Here is a 7,374-nt window from a genome sequence, read left to right on the forward strand (position 1 = left end):
GAAGGGAGAGAGGAGGAAAAGAAGGAAGGAAGGAAGGGAGGAGAGAGGAGAATGGATTGATGTATACAGGGAGGAAGGAAGGGAGAGAGGAGGAAAAGAAGGAAGGAAGGGAGGAGGGAGGAGAATGGATTGATGTATACAGGGAGGAAGGAAGGGAGAGAGGAGGAAAAGAAGGAAGGAAGGAAGGGAGGAGGGAGGAGAATGGATTGATGTATACAGGGAGGAAGGAAGGGAGAGAGGAGGAAAAGAAGGAAGGAAGGAAGGGAGGAGGGAGGAGAATGGATTGCTGTATACAGGGAGGAAGGAAGGGAGAGAGGAGGAAAAGAAGGAAGGAAGGAAGGGAGGAGGGAGGAGAATGGATTGATGTATACAGGGAGGAAGGAAGGGAGGAGAGAGCAGGATGGACTGATGTAAACAGTCGAACACCTGCCTAGCCTCTCCTCCTTCGCCCCCTTCCCCTCGCTCAAGCCGACGCATCTGAGAGTTCCGTCACATTCCATATCAAATTAATAAAGAGGAAAATGTTACCTACAGGTTGGAGTTCTTTAACAAACGGTACCGTCATAGCTGATAGATAAATACCGATAAACAAACAAATGAATAGACAAATGATTTTGGGTTACTGAATTAATGAAACAAAATAAACAGGTAAGGAAATACATATACATACTACATATTGATTTAGCTAATAGGCATGAAAATAGATACACCATACATATACACATACATAAAAGATGGATACATACACACGGGCATTATTTTTACTCAGAGTTTTCAGCACCAGTCAAAAGTGTCTCATTTAGGCAGCATTCACGTTACTTTCCCCCTCGCTCAAAAGTTGACAAAAAAAAAAAAAAAAAAGCAGTAATGACCTTCGCCACTTCCTACACATTTGGTCAGAGCGTCGCGGCGCCTTGCTGCCTCGTGGAGCCAAAGAACACCGCCGCCAAATGCAATGTTTCCAAAGCTTACTGCAGATGCTTCCACACGAACCCCCTTTACTGCCGTGTGTGTGTGTGTGTGTGTGTGTGTGTGTGTGTGTGTGTGTGTGTGAAAATGACCGCTGCTTTGGCAATCTATAGGCTACTATTGGCAACCAAGCAACCTCAAACACAGTGAAATCTCTCTCTCTCTCTCTCGCCGCTTCATGTAATAATCTCCTTGACAAAAAAAATAAGAAAATAGTGATATATACGAATACATAGATAAATAGATCAATTAAAATATGAAATAAATTAATATAAAACCCCTGCCCGGGCACCAGGCAAGGGCGGGCCACAGCGGCCGCGAGGCGTCATTAGCGTGTCACCCGCCGCGGCTGGAAATGTGCCCCAGAACACCGGTGGACTGAAGGAATCGTTCTGTCTTCTCCCCAGACCCCCGGCCCCCCCGTCCTTCAGTGTGGCCGTGGTCGAAGTGCGGCACATAAGCAAGGCAGGAGGAGAATACTATTGGCCAGGTCAAGGAGGAGATTGGTTACCATTCGTTGACTTACTGAGAGTTGCTTGTCACTTCCCTCTTGTGACGCGGCAGTCATCTTCGGCCACCGTGCTGAGGCAACCTCTTGGCTACCTCCAATGTTCCGTCCGTTGTATACTCCTCGGTGGCCTGGAGACTGGCTGGCATACAGTCACACACATAAGGTCGTGGGTTGCTTATATACCTGGTGATACGGTAATCATTTTCAACGACGAAGGATGAGCAGCGCTCTTGGCAATCGTAAATTTCCCATCCTTACAAAGTTCTCAGCGGCCTGGCAGTTCCCGGTCCCCGCCGCGCCCACTCCCGAGCCTCCTCAGTCAGCTTGGGCCAGGCAGCACACACAGTCCCGAGGCACAGTCTGCCACACATGAAGTCCTACACGTAAGCTTTATATATATATATATATATATATATATATATATATATATATATATATATATATATATATATATATATATATATATATATATATATATATATATATATATATATATATATATATATATATATATATATATATAAATTCATAGATGATGCGGACTACATGGCCCAGGGAAGGTAGTCGTCCTAATTTCAAATGGTAATGAATGCAAATTTTTATTCTTTCTTAATTAGAGAGGCTAGAATCGTGGTTGACTCTGGACGAAGCGGTTCCTTGTCGTTCGTTAGAAGGTCATCAGTTCACGTCTCTCTTGACGAAGTTAATTATCAAGGGCAGCCGAAGGTCCCGGTCGCGTAATCAACCCAATTTTACGTCCCCTCCTGCGGGGCTCGTGCTGGATTACGAGAGTTTGGGCGGCCTCAGCAGAAGGTTTGCATACTGTTTACTATTATTTCTTTTTTTATACCACGGAGCACTCCTTCCCTCTCCGTTTGCCACGCCTGTGCTGGCCGTCTGACGTGTGCTGCACTGCTGCCTGCCTCTACCTGAGCACTGCGGGCAAGACGCGTCCTAGGCGTCCTGCTGATCAATAGGCAGAGGCCGGCTTCCCCTCACTGCTCACTGTTCACCCCTCACGGCGACCACTCGGCGCCCGCTCGTCACCAAGTCACCAAGTCATCAAGCCATCCTGCCACACCAGCATCACGCCCACACCCAACCGCTCTCGACTCGAAAAAATAAAATAAATAAAAACGACACGACTGGTTGACGAATCATCCAACATACAGTTTGAATATGGAATAAGTAAAATGTATAAATGTAATATATTGATAAGTGAACAATTATCTAAAGATTATCAATAAATACATACACTCAACATCTCAATGAAAATAAATATGCAAATAAAACAAATAAATAAACAGTAAACATAATAAACAAATAAATAAACAATAGAGCAAAGTTGGAAGAATACTTTATGGCTGCTCGTGGCGGCGGTGCTCACCTCCGTCCCTTGGCCGTTTGAACAAACAGCAAATATAGTAGAAAAAGAGGCTGTGGAATGATTGCTTTTGCATCCCTGTGAGTGTGTCTTTGTCGAGGGGCCGCGTTTTTGAAGGTGTGGAGCGAGTCAAGGAGGAGGAGGAGGAGGAGGAGGCCAACACTGTAATATCAAAGTACTACGTTCAGGTTTTGCTTTCCGTGTCACATTATGAAAGGTTAACGGGGACAGACGGAGGGGCAGCTTTGCGCTCTCCTCAGCTCCCGTCACTTACGCTGGTGGTGGGGCAATGTCGTATGCGCGGCCCTGGGCACGCGGGCACTATACCTGGGGCGTGACGGCTTGTTGTGTCATTTGGTTGATCACGGTTAGCTGTTTTGTATTCATTGCAAAGTAGCCGCCGCGGGAGACACTGCAGAAGGGGTTGGACGGCTGGGGACTCAAAAGACAGCGAGGCAATAAAAGCATTACTGCCTCGTCTTCATTAGCGTCACTGCCATTGTCGTCACTTGTTGACATGGTCGTCATCGTCTCCTTTGTCACACCTTCCTCGTCACAGTGGTGATTATTGTCGTCGTCTTCTTCGTCATCGTTGCCGCCGTTGTCGTTTTAGTTGTAATATTTGTTGCTTTGGTGATTGTTATTATGGTGGTGGTGGTGATGGTGGCGGCGGCAGTGGTGGTGGTTGGCAAGGGTCATCGCTGAGCAACACACGGTCTGAACGGGACGGCAAATGTCCCTTGCCCTATTAACTAACATTTGCAGCACTGTCAGCTGCTATGAGCTTGATATTTATCACATTTGGTGATATAAGAGAAAAAATCGTTGCGCTTTCTCACAAATAAGTTTCTCTTGGCACACCATGGAGCCAGCCCTGCTGACCCGTGTGTTGCTTGTTGGCTTTACGGAGGCGCTTCCAAACAGTGACAAACAAAAAGCAGGAAAATATTAAAAGCTGTGCAGGGCGGGGCACAGGACGGCCGGCGCCTGGGGCGCCTGGCCAGAAAAATTGTGGCCCCGCGGCCGGCTGACGAGGGCTGCAAGGGTCCCCGGAGTGGCTGCCGCTTGATTACGGGGCCTTGATTTTGGACCTCCCACTTGACTCTGATTTAAATTTTATAAATTCCATTGGATAAAATACGTAAACCACATTCAGGGGATGTCCCATGCTCTCTGCGGCTCTACGTCCATTTCATTAATTATGAAAATACGACACTCGGGTAAAACGACGATCCAACCCACGCCAAGGCTAAATATGCCAGATGCAGGTACCACCCGACGAGCTGCTTGTTCACCTTTACTCCGATCGTTGATGAGATGCGTGACACCTGTCCTGCGTCACCGCCAACCCGCGTCACTTCCCTCCCGTCCTGCCCCGTCCTTCTCGTTCTCTTCCTCCTTCAGCCGCCACTCACGCTGCGGGCCACGCCTCAACGACCAGCCCCCATATGACTCACAATCATCTTAATAAAATAGTGAAAGTCGTTCCCGATAGACTGAGCTTCCCGATTCTCCAAAAGATTATGGCCACTATCTTTGCCAGAGAGAAGAGCACACAGAAGGATGAAAAAGACCGTCAAAACGTTTTTTCAAAAGACCAATGGGGTCATGAAATGTATGGATAGAACAGGTAAATAAAACCAAATCAAATGAACCAAGAAAATAATGATGCAAACAGACAAAAAAAAGTCAACTGATTTGACTCCGTAACGCCCACATCATCAACCCATCGAGAGCTTTGCAAATCTTCACCGACGCATCCAATGTTGCCTCAGGCGCCGCGGCTTCCCTTCCATCACCCTCTTCCGTCCTGATCTGCTGACACTCATCATCCCCCCCCTCCCCCCGGCCCCTTCAACCCTTTTCCCTCCCCCTCCCCCCCTCCTCCCCCGCTCAGCTTCGTGAAGGTAAACACAAAATAGGATTCCCCCCAAAATCGAGGCTCTCACCTGAATCCATCAGATTGCACAAATAGATCAATGCCTGACACAGTTTATTAAAGTCAGTTTATTTAGCATTAGTTAGACCTTTTATTAGCATCAGTTGGTAAGAGAACCGGGTAGGACACGAAGTAATGGGTTTAAACTGGATAAATTCAGATTCAACAGGGACATAGGCAAAAATTGGTTTACTAACAGGGTTGTGGATGAGTAGAATAGGCTTCGCAGTCATGTGGTGAGTGCCAATACAATTGTCACATTAAAAAATAGATTAGATAAATTCATGGACAGCGATATTAGGTGGGGTTAGATACACGGGAGCTTAGAGTCAAAGGAGGTGCCTTGTATAGGCCTACCGGCCTCTTGCAGACTCCAACGTTCTTATGTTCTTATGTTCTTAACTGTGCAGGTCATCGATATCTAGCTGAAGATGAAACTTCAGAGAGGACTCATGATTGTATGTTCTGAGTTCATTTGACTTAGGTGACTCAGGTAAGTAGTTGTCGGAAGTGGGCTTCACCGTGCGATGGTCTGCGGAACACCTGCAGGCCGACAACAGGTGCACGAGGAGAGGTGGTACGAGGGAGAGGCAACTATCATGAACCGTTAAGCGACTAGGCACAACTTAAAGAGTAAAAAACTGTCATATATCAAGAGAAGCATGACAAAGTCTACCAACCAATACCTTTGTTTCCTTCATCCTGCGGTGTGCGTCGCTAAAACTAAGAGTAAAAAAGTTTGTCGCCTTGACGGCCACGAGTCACGGCTACGATGCACGAGGAGCGAACTCTCTCGGTAAGCCAATGCAGAACAGTGTAACATGCTCACTAACACGTCCCGGACCATTAAAATATAATAATAATCGAGGAGATAAAAGTGTCATGACCCAAAAAGAGTAAAAGACAACCTGAATGCCGAACACAGTACCTGCAGCCGCGGGAACGAGTCATGGCCCCAAGGACAGTCTGACGAAGGACGTGGCGAGCTCTAGCAACAGCGGGGGACAGGCAGGACGGTGGTACACATGAATCTAGTTAGTGTAGGCCACACACACACACACGCACACAAACACCGAGCGTTCACTGTGAGCGGGAGACCATGCTGCCTCGCACTGCCTCCACCACTCCCGAGCTCCCGGGCCGGTTGCCGCTTCTCCCTTCCTCACTCAACTCACACTCTTCTCCACCTCTCCGCCACGCCACCTACTCCTCTACAGTTTCGGCCACCTCTCCGAGCTGCCTGTTGTACAGTGGGAGTGGTCACTGAAGGGCACGGGGTGAGGGGAGGGTATCGGGGGGGGTAAGATGTGCCAGGGTGCAGGGCTCAGCTCCGCCAGCAGGCATCGATCGCACGGGGCAGGCGCGGCGCCCCCTCGCTCACTGGGTTCGCCTTCTCTACTGCAATTACAAGTGTTTAAGTAGAGCACAAAGTGGTGTCTCTCGTGTTCGGATTCCAACTTGACTCGTGAAGATGACAACCTCAAAAAGAACAGAGCCTCAACACACAACTCGGGCACATCACACATATATAAACATAACTAGTTTCCGAGCGATAAAGTCATGAAAGCATGTCAGAAAATAAGCCCATAAATATTCTTGGGGAATAAATAAATTTAAGTCAGGGATTTTGAGACATATGAATAAAATCCGGAGGGGCCGCAGAAAGCCATAAAGACGCTTGAAATAAGTAATAGCTTCTTCTGAGGCACGTCACCTGAGGCCTGACGTCTGTGCTGACCTTGAACTCTGACCTAGAAATCGATGGCAGGCCTCCGCCCCTCCCACACCGAGGCCGAGACTTTTCCTGCCTATTCTGAAGGTCGCCTCGGCCCCTGACGCCTCCTTCCCGCCCTTGCCCTGGCCGCGAGCTGTCAATTATTTCATCGGACTGATTTTAAGATAAAAACCAGCCCCCGCCCCCCGTCTGGACGTTAACAATAATGGACGGCAATTGGCAATAAAAGATAACTGCTGCGTTTAGTCGACGTTGTAATCTGACTGTTACTTGTTTGCTTGGTTAGTGTTAGGTTTTGGTGTCCTTTGCTGCAGGTTTTCCTGGTTTGGTTTCCTATTTTAAGCACGCTATTACATCTCTTGCTCTCGCATGTGGCAGGTTTACTTCTCAAGTTCTGTCCTCATGAAACAAGTCTGCTTCATGAGGTAGTTCCGCGTATACACATGCCAGAACCGATTCTAAGTCAGTTCACATGGCAGCGAGTGGATAAACCTGTCCCTTGGTCATTCAGGCGATGAGACGAACCCTACAGCCACTGGACTCTTGAGGCAGTTAATCACCCGGTCCCGAGGCCTGCATCTCATTGTCCTCGGAGCGACCGGCCAGCCAGGGAAGTGTGTGTGTGTGTGTGTGTGTGTGTGTGTGTGTGTGTGTCCCCAAATGGCAGAATGCGAGCCAATACAAAATATTGACATTCGACAACAAATATAAATACAATGCCTCTTCCAGAGTAGTGATGTGAATTCGATGGCAAACACAGCGCGGGGCGTGAACCTGAATACAAATTCCGTCATGTTTCCAGCCGCTCATGAATACATTCACGGAAAGCTGGCCCA

The 7,374-nt window shown here is 48.0% G+C and overlaps 1 protein-coding gene across 2 annotated transcripts in view; it reads right to left on the reverse strand.

The window, feature by feature from the left end:
- The window catches only part of LOC126986837 (protein tipE-like), a 64,624-nt gene extending 58,666 nt beyond the window's left edge, over positions 1 to 5,958 (reverse strand). For both annotated transcript variants that reach the window (XM_050843230.1, XM_050843229.1), the window contains exon 1: positions 5,732 to 5,958. The gene's annotated coding sequence lies outside the window, so the exon portion shown is untranslated. The remainder of the gene's footprint in view (positions 1 to 5,731) is intronic.
- Positions 5,959 to 7,374: the final 1,416 nt, after the last annotated feature.

Source organism: Eriocheir sinensis, chromosome 63 (genome assembly GCF_024679095.1).
Source record: "Eriocheir sinensis breed Jianghai 21 chromosome 63, ASM2467909v1, whole genome shotgun sequence".
Classification (NCBI taxonomy): domain Eukaryota; kingdom Metazoa; phylum Arthropoda; class Malacostraca; order Decapoda; family Varunidae; genus Eriocheir; species Eriocheir sinensis.